The 17,501-nt window shown below is 38.7% G+C and overlaps 1 long non-coding RNA gene across 1 annotated transcript in view; it reads right to left on the bottom strand.

Moving 5' to 3' along the window:
* Positions 1-14,546, bottom strand: part of LOC147581032 (uncharacterized) — a 370,816-nt gene extending 356,270 nt beyond the window's left edge. The window contains exon 1 of the long non-coding RNA XR_015250827.1: positions 14,474-14,546. This is a non-coding gene — a long non-coding RNA (uncharacterized LOC147581032). The remainder of the gene's footprint in view (positions 1-14,473) is intronic.
* Positions 14,547-17,501: the final 2,955 nt, after the last annotated feature.

Below are 17,501 nucleotides of genomic sequence, written 5' to 3'. Positions count from 1 at the left end.
AATTTTTTTTTTTTTTTTTTTGCTTAATTAAAAAATAATTAGCGGGGCGCCTGGGTGGCGCAGTCGGTTAAGCGTCCGACTTCAGCCAGGTCACGATCTTGCGGTCGGTGAGTTCGAGCCCCGCGTCGGGCTCTGGGCTGATGGCTCGGAGCCTGGAGCCTGTTTCCGATTCTGTGTCTCCCTCTCTCTCTGCCCCTCGCCCGTTCATGCTCTGTCTCTCTCTGTCCCAAAAATAAAAATAAAACGTTGAAAAAAAAATTAAAAAAAAAAAATAATAATTAGCATTGACCATACTTCTCAATTTTTCTCCATTATGTTCCATTCATCACACTTTCCTAGGAATGATATTCTAGCATGTGTTAAATTTTTCAAGGAAAGAAATGACACCTTTATGGTAATTAATTAATTTTGAAGTATGATTCTAATTAGAACAAAATAATTTATTCTTTTTAATCTATCACTATAAATTATTTTATACTAAAATTGAACAAATGAAATATTGACTGAAAACGGCTGTTCTATATAAAATTGGAAGAACATGTTCCTAAAATTATGAAACTCTGAAAAATCATTGTCCAATATATTTCTTTTTTTTAAGTTCATTTATTTATTTTGAGAGACAGACTACGAGTGGGGTAGGGGCAGAGGGAAAAGGAGAGAGAAGTCCAAGTAGGCTCCACACTGTCAGCACAGAGTCCAATGTGGGCCTCGAGCCCACAAACCATGAGATCATGACCTGAGCTGATATCAAGAGTCGGGCACTTAACCAACTAAACCACCCAGGGACCCCTCTCCAATATATTTCTTTAAAGAATTCGCAGAACATAAATACTACACTGAAACTAAAGAGTGAAGTAAGTTGTTCTGTGGGATGATTTATGGCTCAATGCTATGCATAGACTAGGAATCGTCTATGCTACTTTTCAGCAATTTATGTTGAGATTAGCCAAGTGTTTACACTAGTGTCTCTTATTTGTTATTTCTTTGTGAGAAATTTGAAGGTTAATTATTTGGCATTCTTAAAAATATTTTGTGCTATTTTTTTTAATGCTACTACTACATATTTTGAAACTTTTAGAGTCTTCCAAAAAGCAAGATCACTGAGCTTTTCTGTTTCCCTGCCAGAGAGATGAAGGAGAATCACCCTCTTTATTAATTAGGATTCTTTTGGTTGCAAATGTAAGAAAACTCCATCATAAATGAGTTAAGTAAACAGGGTAAATATTTGTCTCCCCTAACTAGAAAGTCCAGAGGGCTTGCCTCAGGCTCTATTATGACTGATACTATCTATATGTGATTGTAACTGCTACTTTCCTGGAACGTAGTGGTCTCACGTCTCTGCTCCTATTCATAGCAAAATTCCTTAAAATAGTTGCCCATCCTCACTAACTTCACTTCTGCATTCTCCATGCTTTGACAATAGTGCTGGGCATGAGAGCTGTGTGCCCATCACTGAGCTAGATCACAAGGATACTCTCAAAAGATTGGTCCAGCCCAAACTTGGTAGGGGGTTGAGGCCTCCTTTCACAACCCTCTCTAGAGTGTCCCAGCTTCTCACCACCAACAACAGCTCTCCTTTCCAAGATCAACCACAGGTGGTGAGCTAGGGGAGGAACAGGGACAGGAAGCTCTAGACACCAGGGAGAGTCTCTGGGAACAGAATGCTCACTCAGAGTGGAGTCCTCATTCCTCAGCTCCCAGGTGGTTCTTCTCCACTCCTACCCCTCCCAGGTTTTTTCCACATTCCTTTCTCTTCTGTGAGTAGTTCCTTCACTTTCCTTTCCCTGTTCTCCAGCCTGGGGCTTCTGAGAACTCAAAGAAACTCTGAATCTGCCAGCCTGACATTCCAGCCACTGGCCTTTCTCCATAAATTTCTTAGTCTTTGGGGCTGCTTCAGATGCAGGTGACTACTGTCCGGGGACAAGGACTGGGGAAGGAGGAGTTGTCAGGGTTCTCCTTCTGACAAGAGTAGGAAATATTCAAGGCACAGATGAATACATTGAAGTATTATCCAGCCACAATGTTTGTGTTGTTGTTATTCTTTTGCTATTATTCCAACTGATGGTAAAATTAACACTAGCACCTCTAAAATTCACACTTCCAAAAATATAAGTAGAGTTGAATTTTTACTTTCCACGTTAAAAAAAAAAAGAGAGAGGTAAATTTAAATGATATCTTTACCTTGGGAGAAATACCTTCAAGCAAGCACTATCCATTCAGTGAGACATTTATCATCTTTAAACCAATTAAGTCCCTCACTGAATAAATTATTCTACATTCCCGCACTAAAGAAATTATGTAGTCATTATAAGAATGAAGTAGGTCTCTATGGGCTGCTATGAAAGAATCTTTAAGACATTGTTAAATTTCGAACAGCAAAGTATAAAATGGTTTAATCCCATTTGTGCATATGTGTTTTTAAAATAATACTATTTAAGTTTTTAACATGCTTTTAAATTATGCACTGATGTTGGGACGCCTGGGTGGCTCAGTTGGTTAAGTGTCTGACTCTTTTTTTTTATTTTTTGATGTTTATTTTTGAGAGAGAGACAGAGTGCAAGCAGGAAAGGGGCAGAGACAGAGGGAGACACAGAATCCGAAGCAGGTTCCAGGCTCTGAGTTGTCAGCACAGAACCCAATGAGGGGCTCAAACTCACAAACTGAACTATGACCTGAACCATAGTTAGACAGTTAACTGACTGAGCCAACCCATGCACCCCAAGTGTCCTACTCTTGATTTTGGCTCATGTCATGATCTCGTGGTTCACGAGTTTGAGCCCCACATCGGGCTCTGTGCTGGCAGTGCAGAGCCTGTTCAGGATTCTTGTCCTCTCTCTGCCTCTCTCTCAAAATAAATAAATAAACCTTAAAAAATTATGCATTGATGTATATACCTGAAAAATTTCTGGAGGCATCCATTAGAACCTGTTGAATGGCATTACCTCCAGTGAGTGAAACTATGGATAAGGGTCAAATGATCACTTTTAACTGGATAGACTTTTATTGTTTGATTTTTTTTTCCATGTTTACATCATTTCACAATATGAAAATAGATAAGCTTCAATTCTTTACTCAACTATATTTGAAGGTTTATGTTCCTTCAAAGGATATGCAAGTTACATCAACAAGGGGTACAGATTTTTGCTTATAAAAAATGTTTTTAAGTGTCTCAGGCATGGGAAATTAATTCAAAATCCTGTCCTTAAATGATCTCCTCTCCCTGCAGGGTCTCTGAGAAACACATATGCACAGAGGAAAATATATGCACAGAAGGGAATGGCCATCAAGTAAACACTTTATTGCTTGGAGCTGGCAGCCATGCAGGATGCTAAGCCCTAGTTGACCACCTGGAGACTCCAGGTAAGTTAGGTAAGCTCACATAACCTGGAATCAAGACAACAAAAAAGGCCTCATTTGCCCCTTATGCATTCATCCCTTCAACAAAATATGAGGTCCTCCCACTTCAACGCAAGGAAGGCTGACACAGAACAAACCAGAAAGAAAAACTATCAAAGCACTAGGGCATCTGCCCATTCCCGGAGCAGTGAGAGCTGATCTACAAGTCTGAGTCCAGACTGCTCTTGGGAAATAGGCTATCGACGTGCTGGTCAGCAGCAGGAGGCTCCCAAGAGAGTGGGACCTCAGGACAGAGGCAGACCACATCCAGTATTATTGCCCTAGTCATCATCATTGACCCTGGGCAAGGGTCTCCACTTTGGGGTGGGCTCAAATGCCTGTCCTGAGCCATCTGCAATCAAATAAGGAAAGCAATCCACTCCTGCTAGGAGCCAGCCCCAAGTGTACTTTGTACAGAGTATTTCTTCAAGATCCAGATGCTTGCATGGAGACACCATCTGGTTGGCAAAGTCACTTTTAAAAATGTATTTTCAAATGGTCACCAATGTATTTACCTTGATTAAATGTGTCGTCTTTCATTTCAGAACTAATTTGAATTAAATTTGGCTAGTACTCCAGAGGATGACAGATTATTTCAGTCTGGTAGAAACATTAACATTGAGAGGCCAACTGACAAAAAGCATCAAATCAAATGGAACTCTGAGGGCTACTTCGTTGAAATAACAATATCATCTTTAAGTGTTTTTCCACACAAGATAGCACTGTAATGCCCAGCCCCCAACATTATCTCACCACAAGAAAACACACACCCAAAATAGAGTCAGAGGTCCGGGCTATGGCAGATGTTTCAAATGTTTGTTGGGCTAATACCTGAAATACTGGTCATCGATATTTATTTCCAACATCTTTAACACCATGTATTCCAGAATTTCAAACAGTGCATAGAACACAGTAAGCCAGCAGTAAATATCCATAGAATGAATGAATGAACACTCAAAAGAAGTCGTAACCCAAAAGAATATTTTTTCAATTTTGTGAACTCTGTTAATTAACAGTTTTATTCAGTTACCTCAATCTTTTATTGTCTCTTTCCTAATTATATTGTGCTTTTGATCATCCTCAGAACTGAAAATATTTCTTGGTAAAATAACAGATAATAATATTTATGTGCTATGTCACTCCATTCTTCTATCTACTATATATCTAAGAAATCTTGCTGCTATTTTGAATTTGCTAAAAAACTTAATGGATACGCTTAATAACTCAGAATTGAAAACATATATAAAAAATACCAGTCTGAATCCTTTACACACTCATACTTATGGGTATGTCTCAACATGTCCATTTCCTGATGACAACTCAATTGGATAAACATAGGCATCTCTCATTATTAAGACTGGGGAAACAGGATTCAAACTTCATGCCAATCCCTGTAGAAACAAAGACCTGATCCTAGGCCACTGTCAGTTGTAGCAAAGATGTTAAGTTAGTTGGGGAAGACAAGATACCAGAGCTGCTGAAACCAGAAGCTCCTGTTGATGGGTGACCCAACTAGGATACAATCAACACAATATACTAGAAGATCATTTGAGATGAGCGTAACTAAAAATAATGGCGGGGGCACCTGGGTGGCTCAGTAGGATGAGTGTCCGGCTTTGGCTCAGGTCCTGATCTCACAGTTCGTGAGTTCAAGCCCCACATTGAGCTCTCTGCTGTCAGTACAGAGCCCGCTTTGGATCCTCTGTCCCCCTCTGTCTCCCTGCACCTCCCCACTTGCACTCTCTCTCTCTCAAAATAAATAATGTTTTTTTTAAAAATAATGGTGAGGGGCGCCTGGGTGGCGCAGTCGGTTAAGCGTCCGACTTCAGCCAGGTCACGATCTCGCGGTCCGTGAGTTCGAGCCCCGCGTCGGGCTCTGGGCTGATGGCTCAGAGCCTGGAGCCTGTTTCCGATTCTGTGTCTCCCTCTCTCTCTGCCCCTCGCCCGTTCATGCTCTGTCTCTCTCTGTCCCAAAAATAAATAAACGTTTAAAAAAAAAAAAAAATTTAAAAATAATGGTGAAATGATAGGCTGGTGCCAGACTATGAAGGGTGCTGTATACCAAGCTAGACATATTGAATTTTATTATGTTGCAGTGGGAACCCATCAAGAAATTTTAAGTAACAAAATGACATGACTTTGACCAGGAGTCGGCAAACAAACTGCCCAAGGCCCAAATCTGGCACACTAACTATTCTTCTAAATAAAGAGTTTTTGGAACACAGCCACACCCATTCTTTATATATTTTCTATGGCTATTTTTCTCTACAACAGAAGAGTTGAGTAATTGCAATAGACATCAAGACTCTATCACCCATAAAATCTAAAAATACTTACTGTCTGACCCTTTACAGAAAACATGTGTTGACCCCTAATATAGACCAGTGCCTTACAAAGATTTCTAGTGGCATAAGACAGAAAGTTAGACACAAGGCAAGGAAACAGCTTATGAGGTTCATTACTTGTGAACATTTTCAGCATTGTGGATAAAAGGTGGGGCTAGGAAAAGACTTCTTTGAGAATGAAAATCTGCATTCTTACTGAACACAGCCAGGACCTTGTAAGATCTAGGGCTTAAAGAATTTTGAATCACCACTTATAAATTATCTTCCCAAGAAGGCAAAATACCAAACTGGATGGAATATATAGTTGTCTTTGTGTGGATTAGAATATGAGGATTTTTGGTTTTTGCTTGTTTGTTGCATTTGTTTTGTCTATGACAGCACTAATTTTCTGGAGTTATGTATTCTTAGAAGCCCCTCCTGGCCACCTCCCTTCTTCAGTCATTCGTGACAACAGTAACAAATGTTTACAGAATGCTTACTGTGTGCTTCAAAGTAGAAAACACATCAATAAAAATAAGAAAAGACAAAAATCTCCATCCCTGTGAAGTGTATACTCAGGTGTAAAGAGACAAAATGAAAATTATATGGTGTACTAGATGGTGATAAATGTCATGTGGAAGGAAATATAACAAGAGAATAGGGAATACAGTTGGTGTGTGAAGGAAGGAAGAAAAAGGAAAACAGAAAAGTCATTTTGGGCCTTATAGGCCTGTGCAAGGATTTTGGCTTTTATCCTGAGTGAGATGGAAAAGCACTGGAAGATTTTGAGCCATGATGTGACATTATCTAACATATTTTTAAAACCTCACTGTGGCTGTTGTGTGAACAGAGCAAGAGGGCAAGGATAATTATAGAGAGACTACTTAAGGAAGCTACTGAAAATCCAGGTGAGAGATGATGGTGGCTTCAACTAAAGTCATATGGATGGAAATGGTCAAAAAGTGGTCAAATTCTGGGAATAGTCTGATGGTGGATCTAATGGGTTTTCCTGATGGATTGAGCATGAGGTATGAGAGAGGAGTTAAAGGTGACTAAAAGCTTTCTGGCCAGAGAAAACTGGAAGTATGAGGTGTTGTTAAACAGAATAGGGAACAGCTGTGGAGGTTGGGAAATCAGAGGCTCAGAATGGGATATTTTAATTTGAGATGCTTATGGACAGCCAAATAGAGTACTGAATAGGCAGCTGGCTATACAAGTCCAGAGTTCAAGGAAAAGGTCCAGGCTGAATAAATATATATATTCACAGCATATACATGGTTTTTTAAATGCCACTGGACTCAATATGATCATGGAGAAAGGGAATAAGAGGCCAGAGTCCTGGGTACACCAATGTTAAAGGTCAGGTTGATGAGGGGGACCCAGCAATAAGAGACGGAGAATGAATATCCATTGATGAGAGGAAAATCAAGAGAGTGGGGAGGCTGTTTCTGATAATCTGTATTTTCTAGGTTTTCTGTAATGAGCATGTAAGGCTTTAAAGAATTTTAAAACATAAAGCATCTTTATTTTTTTTAAAAAGGATATTTGTCCCATTCCCTTGTTATCACAACCCAAGCCAGTGATGATAGATATATGTTAAGAGGAAATGCACTTTCTCTCTTCTTAGATAAATCAAAAGGGTCCAGTATTTATCCTTAGAGCAAAGACAAATATATCAAGCCAAATAGTTTAAATACTTATTTAAACCACTAGAAATTTTTGTTCCCTAAGACTATGTGTTAGATTTATTGGTTTGAAATCTCCCCACAACCGCAGTAATAAATAAGTAAATGCTCTGTCTGAGTCTTCTATTTAAAGTTAGACTTCTGAGTGTTTTTAGTTAATTATAATCAGCAGTTGCCCATAAAACTTGAGAACAAAGCTGAACTGCTAACAGAGTGCCAGCTTCCGGGGCCCTACCATGAGGTTTTATTTGATGTCCTTTATTATTCAAAAGGAATTTGTTTATAAAAAGAGGAGGGATCCAAACCATCAGAAGCAACAAACAAATGCCCTGCATGGCTGAGTCTATCAGCTATTGATTTATGAATCATTTAGAAAACTCCTTTGAAGAGCCTCAGGCATCACAAATTTTGTTCAGTTCTGCTTTGCTATTTGCACCAGAAATCATGGTCTTGGGAATGGAAAATGAAGAAAATGTTCTCTGGACTCTTTAAAACACACATGCAACTGGATCCATGAGGCAAGGCTGAAATAACAGCAGCCATTTTTTGTGACGGTTTGAGGATTCCATCTCTCTAGGTTAGGTTTATGCATTGTGTAATCACAGTACAGCGTCATTGATCTAGAAAATGGTAAATAACTTGAAACCATGATAACCAGCAGCTTTGTGTGAGAACAAAATCCCTAATGATAACATTACTGCTTACATCCCCAACCATCTGGAGTAGAATTTATCATCAATTCTTCACTAAACCATTGTTAAAATACGACCTCTAATTATGATTACCGAAGAATTCAAGCTCCTTCCAAAGGAAGCTAAGCATGTGTGATGTGGAAACATTCATAATGCATGTCTCCCGAGGTGAAGACTGGCCTCTGAAATCCTGACCAGTACTGGGGATAACCCCCTCCAGAAGTAAGGATGCACAGATCTCCACAAACTTCTCCTCAGAGATCCACAGCAACTGGGGTAGTCATATCCAAATGGCAGGCTTCTGCCCACCAGTAATCTGATTATTTTCCTCTCAAAAGAAATAAGAAAACTTTGTATTACCAACAGAAAGCAAAGGGCTTTCATTCTCATGGGTTTACACAATAGTAATTTGAAATTATTGATTCAGTGTACATTATCAAATTTAAAATTTTTAATCATATAACCTACTGGATCTACTTACCCTTCTAGAATAAAAAGAAGCCTTTAAATTGCATGTGACTTCCTGAAGATCTTCCTTCCATTAAAATAAATATTCTACCTACTAGTTGGTACCTACTAAAAAAAAAAAATTTTTTTTAAGTCTCTCATGCTCTGGGTTAAAATAGCCAACCTTTGCTGCTTGTAGTATAATAGACTTGTTGTCAACTGCTTCCCCTTCCCTCTTTGTCAGTCTAGATTATAGCCAGTCTCTTTCTTCAAGGTCAGTTTAAATTTCTTGTCCTCTTAGAGCTGTACTGTGAAGACTCCATCTCTTAACCTTCAATTCTGGTGCTCCCACTCGCAATGTTCCAGTTCCCTCCCCTTCCCAGTCCCCAAACATGCACTCTGGAACCTCATGGAGGTCTCCAGCCTGTATTTTCTCCCAGCTTTCACCTCCTTTCCTGCTTCACTTCATTGTCTTATCAGCTAAATCCATCTTTTGGATTGTTCTTTTGCCACTGTCCACAAACCCCTGAACCTCTGCCCTAACCTCACAGCGGAACTCCAACCCTGGGTAACCCAGCTGACCACTCCCATTGCACTCATAGGCCACTTAGTGCTTCTGGAGAACGGCCTTTTTTCCTATTCATACCAAACTATTTATGATTCCTTGTTATGTTTCTTATCGGGCCATATAATCTTCCACATATTCTTCTTACCTGAGACCCATTTTTCTTCCCCTATTCTTTGTTAACCCTATTCCTAGGTCAAGACTTGTTCAGGAATGCAGCCTCAGAGAAGCAGCTCCTGCTACCTGCTAACTGCCCCATTTAAATGTTCTCCTTCCATACTTCACATCATGTCTCTATGGAAGTGTTTCTCTAACTCAGCAGTAATTAGTGGTTTCCCCATCTATCTTTCCCATTAGACTGTGAGTTCCTGAGGGAAAGAATCCTAGAGAGATAGATTCCAGCCTGATACCAAAATTACCCGAGGTGCTTTTAAAGTATACATCCCCGGGGCGCCTGGGTGGCGCAGTCGGTTAAGCGTCCGACTTCAGCCAGGTCACGATCTCGCGCTCCGTGAGTTCGAGCCCCGCGTCAGGCTCTGGGCTGATGGCTCGGAGCCTGGAGCCTGTTTCCGATTCTGTGTCTCCCTCTCTCTCTGCCCCTCCCCCGTTCATGCTCTGTCTCTCTCTGTCCCAAAAATAAATAAACGTTGAAAAAAAAAAATTAAAAAAAAAAATAAAGTATACATCCCCAGATGTTACCTAGATTTACTGCATCAGACTAGCTGGAGGTGAGATCCAAAAGTCTGTATTTGTAAGAGCTTCCTTAGTTGATTTTGGTAATCAGCAAGATTTGATTATACTTGCCTAGAGTACAGTTTATAGTACCTAATTACAAAACAGTTGCCCACTAAATATTTCAGAGCAGGACAAAATGGAAAAAGAGATGGGGAGGAAGACAGCTTCCTAAATGACTTCCAATGATCTCCACCCCCTGGCTGCCACACCATCTGTAATCCCCTCTCCTTGTATATAGCCTGGTTCTAATGACTTGCTCGCAATGACTAGAGTAAGACAAAGGTGATGAGACAGCACTTCCAATTTTAGAACCATCAATAAATTAACATTATATATTAAATAAGGTGTCTTCAAACTCACAAAAATCAAGGTTATGTATAGACTGGATGATGACAATATGACCAGAGGCTCACAGGAACCTAACTCTGTATTTCCTCCAAGAGTAATGATTCAATATTCACTAATTCTGTGGTGACTTTACAGAACATGACTACCACAGGTCATGAGAATCAATTATAGTATAAAATTTGCTTAACAACATCCATCCATTTGTTTATTACAATACGATTTAAATGGGGTGATGGTAAGATCTCAGTGTCTTAGTAGGATAAGGTATAAATATGAGGATGGAGAAGTGAATGTGAACTATTCTTTCTATAACATCAGCGAAGGGAAGAAAAGATAGGATGGTTGCCAGATGGAGAATGAGGCCAAGACTTTTCCATATAATGAGCATATGTGTACATTGAAAGATGATGCAGTTCAGTTAGATGTTAAATATAGAGGGAAAGTGGAGGTAATTATGGATCAAATCCTAAACAATCTGGGGAAAAGTAGGATCTATAATTAGATGGTAGATTGTCCTTGAAACCAGGGATAGTGCTACTTTTGTGAGCACGTGGGTGATTTTGGTAATCAACAAGATTTATTTATACTTGTCTAGAGCCCATTTAATAGAACCTAGTACAAAACAGTTTTCCCCTTTGACACAGAAGAGAGTCAGAGAAGGAGCACCGAGTGCCTAGATAACATTGCAAATGGAGAACAGAATGTTGAAAAGTTTATACTTGTGATGATTGATTTTATTTAATGCAATTTCCTGAGGAAAGAAAAGGAGGAAGAGTAGAGGAATATGCCAGCGTGGCAAATTCTTAAATGATAAGAATGAATTTTGACTGGTGAAAAATTACATAATTTCTTTTGATGCTGATCCTTATATAAGACAAGGTACTTGCTTTTCCTATAAAATAAAGTTTTGAGTTCTAGTAAAGATTTCTTCTTTACAAAGTGCATCCTTTAATTTTCTTGTCTATGCAATATTGGTTTAGTTGTTCTGCAAGTATTCTTTAAGCTCTCTTGTGTCTATGACAGATCTCTAAAGTCACACCTACCTACTTAAACTAGAAGAGTAGCAGAGACCAGCACTCAGTGTTAAGGCTTCCAGTTGGTACCAATTATCTGGAAATTAGTTTCTGCAGATATATCCTTAAATAGTGCCATTTTAAATGAAAATGTTAGCAGTCACCCAAAAGCAAGAAGTTTTTCAAATTTATAAATTGATTTTTTGAAATTATGACTAGGTGTGAGAATGAAAATGAACTGAACAAGACATGTTATTCAACATCTATATATGAATGGCATTTTTAATACCAATAATAATAGGAAAAAATGCATAGAATATCTTCAGATCCCAGTCTTATAGAGGACTTATAATCCAGTTGAGGACATAAGATACATAGGCATAAAAAGATAATCTAAACTTTAAAATGACACATGGACAATAAAAAATTTTATGAACCCGACATGAATAGGTATAGCACTGAAGAAGGGCCATTACTGTGTGCCAGAGTGATTGAGAAAGTTGGTGTTTAAGTGAGGTTTTGAAAGATGAAACAATTTTCAAAAGTAGAGAGGGAAAGTATATAACATTCATGTCAAAGGAAATGTTTTTTTTAATGCAAGAAATATAAACTGTGTCATATTCAGAATCCCATAACTAGACAATTTGTCTCACATACAGATTGGAACACCTACTACAGTCCAATCCTGTTCTAGGGGCTAGGATATCACAGGGAAGAAGTCAAAGAAGTCAGAGGAGGCTCCACCTCACAGGGAGCTCATAGTCCAGTGGGTAGAGTCAGATAATAAAAAAAATAAACAGTAATAATTTCAGATGGTGATAAGTTCTGCAAAGAACGTAAAATTTGCCTATAGAATAGAAAGTGTACAGAACGCTAGCTTAGATTGGATGGGCAGGGAAGACCTCCCTGGGAAGTCAGCACTTGAGCTGAAATCTAAATGACCAAAAGGAGCCAGCCATGTGAAGTTCTGGGGAACCAACACTCCAGTCAAAAATGACAAAAGGACAGAGCAATGGGGAGGGAACCAGCTGGCATGTTAGGAACAAAAACTTCCAGTGTGATGGAGCATAGTGAGACATAGAGAGAATGATAGCAGAGGAGGGAAGTCAAGTCACGCAGGATCTTGAGATCATGGTATGAATGTAGACTTGAATCTAAATGATACAAGGAGTCATTGGAAGGTTTTAGAAGGAGAGTGCCATACTCTGACATATATGGCTTAAAAATTCCTCTTTATATGTGGAAGTTGAAATGTTGGAAGGAAAGCACAGAAACAGGAAAATGTCTAGGAGACTACTAGCATCATCTAGTAAGAGAGGATAGTAACTCACATTAGATGGAAGCAGTGGATGTGACAGGAAATTGTCCCATGTGGGTGTATTTACAGGTAACCTGAATAGAACATGCTGATGGGTTGCTCATGTCGGGTCATGAGGAAAGTGTAGGAACACAGGATGACTTCTAACCTTTTAACCTGATGGTAGATGGTGATGACATATCCTGGGATGGGACAGCCTGGGGAAGGAGCAGGTGAGGGAAATAGGAATCACAGTCTTTTTGGATATATATTACGTGACACATTTATACCTAAGTTGAGATGTCAAGTAGTCTGTTCAATTTGAAAATTAAGTGCTACATGATAGGGTTACAAATGAGTGTTACCAAGGTACAGAAAAGTTGGTACAGATTGTACAAACCTTGAATAAATGTTGAGAATATGATCTTTAATTTGGAGGAAGAAGAAGCCATTAAGTGTCTCTATGCAAATAGTGACATAGATATTTTTAGGAAGGTTTATAAAACCACAAGGTGTAGGACTGAAGAGTCTAGAGGTGGAGCAGCCCATTAGAAGGTAACTGAAGCCATCCATACTTAAGAGGATTAAAGTTATTTTCCATAGAAACATAATTTAATCTGGAATACTAGCAAAAGAAAATGAAAAAATATTTTCTGACTATGACCTTAAGGAGGCCATAAAATTCAGATGTTTTCCCACAATTTTGTGGCATGGCCCACTGTTTTTCAGCAAATGGACTATAAACATGACAGTTTCTATATGTACAGTTGATTCAGCCATCATGATAGTCAAAATCCCTATAAAACCAGCTAACTCTGTCAACCCATTTTCTACAATCTGTTTTGCCCACGTTTTACAACCGACCTGACCAAAGTGGTATTCCCATATACCTTAGCCTGACCTGTGTGAAAACGGACAATCACTTGCCCCTCACCCAGCTCACCAGGACTGATGCAGCGGCTGTTCCTGGGCAGTTAAATCTCAAGTGCAGAATTAGAAATCAGCATGCGTCCTGCTCTACAGTCACCAGCTCTGAATTTATTTTCCCATCTCTCTTATTTTCCTCCCCTTTTTTTCTGTCCATCTTCACACTGTGGCCTCTATTCTCTAAGTTTTTAAAGTGAGTAGAAAAAAAAGTACAGAAGATGTCCTTCTGAGTGGATTGAAGAATCATGCCAGCGGGGGGAAAAAATCATGAAATTTTTTTCAAACATCTGCAAGTAGAAACAAGTTCCAAACATGGTTATTCCCTAAACATTCACAGCAGAAATATTCCCCGATCTCCCTAACTCAACTCTGGGGCTGGTGACATTAGGAAAGACTGAAGGAATTGCAAATAACACTATTCTGTCTCATTTTTTTTTAGTTTTTGTATATCCACACGTTTTTCTGCCCATGCTAGTAAATGAACAAAAGGTAGTCAAAAGAAATAATTTAAACACTTTTTTCCTAGACTTGTACACAACTTTCTTGACACATTAAAAATAATCATGAAAATCATATGTATAGCTATAAAATACTGCAAAAGTCCACTTATCTCTCTGAATGACACCTCTCTCACCTGCAAAAGTACTATATTAATTTTGCCTTCACAGAATTTTTGAGAGTATTAATATTTTTGTGCTGAAACTGGTAGAATACTACACAAACACTATTTAATATTATATCATGAAACAGTAAAGGAAAAGAGTTTAATAAGTGTAGAATTTCTACATAGCCCCTGTGAGATAAACTGCCTTTTAAATAGAAAGGTAATAACACATCAGTTCAAATTATAAAATTAAAATAATTACAGTTAACACAACCTATTAACCAAGTGGTAAGTGGCCTATAAAATGATGCCCGTCTCCTGGTATTTACAACTTTGCATTATTCCCTCCCCTTATATGTGGGCTGGACCTAGTGACTCACTTGTGAAGTCAAAAGTGATGGGATATCCCTTCCAACATTAGGTTACAAAAAGACCCTTACCTATCCTGTTCACTCTCCCTCACTCTCCAGGTGCTCACTCTGATGGAAGCTAACTGCCATGATGTAAACTGCCCGGTGGAGAACTCCATGTGGAAAAGAACTGAGAGAGGTCTCTGGCCAATGACCAGCAAGGAACGGAATCCTGCCAGCAATCACATGAGTGAGCTTGAAAGGATATCCTTCCCCAGCCAACGTGTTGATTGCATCCAGGGAAAGATCCTGAGTTGCACCCAGATTCTGGACTCACAAAAACTGAGACAGTAAAATTCGTTGTTTTAAACCATGACGTTTTGGAGTAATTTGTTACACAGCTATTGGTAACTAATGCAATCCATAATTAGTTGTGTCCATGGAATAAAATTGTGAGTAAACAGATTTCAATGTTTTTAAGTGATGGCTTATAATTAGTTATCAATTTTCAGTGATTTTGATTGATAGTCCATGCCCTACAGTACACAAGCAAACAGAACTCCTTGGAATAGAAACAGACTCTAAATGGGCTATCTTGTTTTGTCAAAGGAAATTTATTCCTATCAACTTATTTTATACATGGAAATTCACAAGTCTATGCCTAATCTATGACCCTTCTGTAAGGATAGATACAGAAGAATAGATCCTTGTGTAAAACTTTTGCCAAAACTTCTGCCAACCTAGTATATGTCACTAAGGAGCCAAGACATTTCCAACACACCAAGGCTGGATACTTAATCCTCTCTTGATGAAACTGTCTGCTTCCTTCTACTAAAAACTGGAAGCTCATAATCATATTTTCATTTGCTGTGACTGCTAGAAAATTTAAAATTAAGCTTACTAGGGAAAAATAATAAAATTTAAAATTTCTGTCCTTTGAGTCTCTAAAGTAGAATAAGTAGTAGGCTAAAGACATGCATTATTAAACCACCAGTTGGTTTTATCAAGAGGGCATGAAAATACCTTTTACCTTCATTCTCTCTTCTGATAGTTAGTTGTAGCTTGTCGGAAGTATTTTTGAAACAAGCATCTTTCCTCTTTCGTAGCAAAAAGATTAATATTAATCTTCTGTTCCCCACTTGCAAGGTAAAGAAACTCACTAAAACTGTATCTTGAGATCAACAGCAAAGTTGAGGAATCACAAAAACCAGATAGACCACACCCATGCCTCGAACTTGAATCTACTAAAATGCCAACTTTAGTCTCCTGGACAAAAGATGTCTGGGCTTTGACCAACACCCGATGATATATGTGGGGACCCAAATGGTACAGAAATTAGAGAAGAATGTAACTGACAATATGAAGAAAGAGTGAATCTCTGCTTCAGGAAGTATCACACAACACTAAACAATATAAATCAAAGCTGTACAATTTCCAAATAATTGCCAAAATATCTAAAATTTTTTTATTTTTCTGGGCAGTATACTGTATATCTATTTAAAGGAAATATTCCATCATTTAATGACTAAGGAATATCTACATATGACTCTTTTTCATACGTGTTAATTAGGTTCCAGCTGAGACGTGGATGTGACAGAAATGGGCCTTTCATCTAGCCTTTTCTAAACACACCTCCCGCCCCCCACCACTCCCTGACAACAATTTCTGTCCCAGTTTTTTCAGTATACTTTGGCTCTGGGATATCCTTGGAGACAGACTTAGATGACAAGTCTTAGTAACAGATCTGACCACAGTTAATTCCTCTCTTCATTGTTATGATCACAAGCTAGAGTTGTGAATTGACTATTTTTTTAGGAACAGTTTAAGATAAAACTTTGCCCGTATTTATTTAGTAAATGAGAATTCCTGCATTTCAAGTACTACTTAAAGTTGAAGACAGTTTTGAATCACTGAACCACCCGCACATTTTATTTGCTTCTGAGTCCAATTTAAGTTGGAGTAGCAAAAATATTATCAAATATTAAAGAAGAATAAATTATATTACCTCTGGATGGGAGCATTCTTCCTACTAAATCTACCACATGTCCCAAATTATATAAAACTTGCTGTTATTTTGAATAACACAGTAATGTTGACTTTGGTGGAGTACAGTGCAGGAGGCAGGACCAAGTCTTAGTGATTTCCCAGCCACCTAGGAAAACCTACATTCAACACACAGTTCAATGACTCCATTGAATTCCCACTGGAGTTGTATTCATTTGCTAGAACTGCCATAACAAAGTACCACAAACTGAGCAGGTTAGATGACATAAATTTATTGTCTCATGATTCTGAGACTAGAAGTACAAGGTCAAGGTATTAGCAGGACTGTGATTCTTCTGAAGGCACTAGAGAAAGATTTGTCCCAAGACTCTCTCCTAGCTTCTGGTAGTTTCTTGTCTTGTGGCAGCATAACTGCCTGTGTGCCTGCCTGTTTCCAAATTTCCTCCCCTTTTTAAGGACACCTGTCATATTGGAATAGCAATCCACTCTACTCTAGTATGACCCCATCTTAACTAGTTACTTCCGCAACCACCTGATTTCCAAATAAGATCACATACTAGGGGTCAGGACTTCAATATATGAATTGGGAGAGAGGGATACAATTCAAACCATAACAAAGGTCACTGAGCATTTTTGCTAATAAGTTATTTTGGCAAGCCTTGACAGACCACAGTGGCTACTTTAGAAAGGTGATGTTGCAAGAAACATTCCTGGAAGAGAAACCGGACCTGGTAGCCAAGACAGAAGGGGGAGATTTATTTATGGAGAGGCTATCCTAATACCTCTTCAAAAGTCAGAGGTAAGCCCTAGGATGAAACTGAGCATTGAGTAGGGCACGGGGAAATGGGGCAGAAAAGAAGAACGAGCTGACTCATAGATTTTAGGAAATATTAGAACCACTTAATTTTTCAGATGAAGAAACTGAAGCCAGAGACCTAAAGGCACACAATTAATCAGTAACAGAACTAAGACTAGATACCAGATGTGCTGACATTGTCATGCCCTTTTCTCTACACTATAAAGATTAGAACGGCAAAGTGAGGCCAGGACATCCAGGCTCAAATAAAGTACTAACCCACAACATAATTATTTATCCTTCTACGTCTAGAACTCC

Source organism: Puma concolor, chromosome B2 (genome assembly GCF_028749965.1).
Source record: "Puma concolor isolate L17-30 chromosome B2, mPumCon1.1.hap2, whole genome shotgun sequence".
Lineage (NCBI taxonomy): Eukaryota > Metazoa > Chordata > Mammalia > Carnivora > Felidae > Puma > Puma concolor.
The sequence above is the reverse complement of the archived record's forward strand: the minus strand, read 5'-3'. Positions and strand labels throughout refer to the sequence as shown.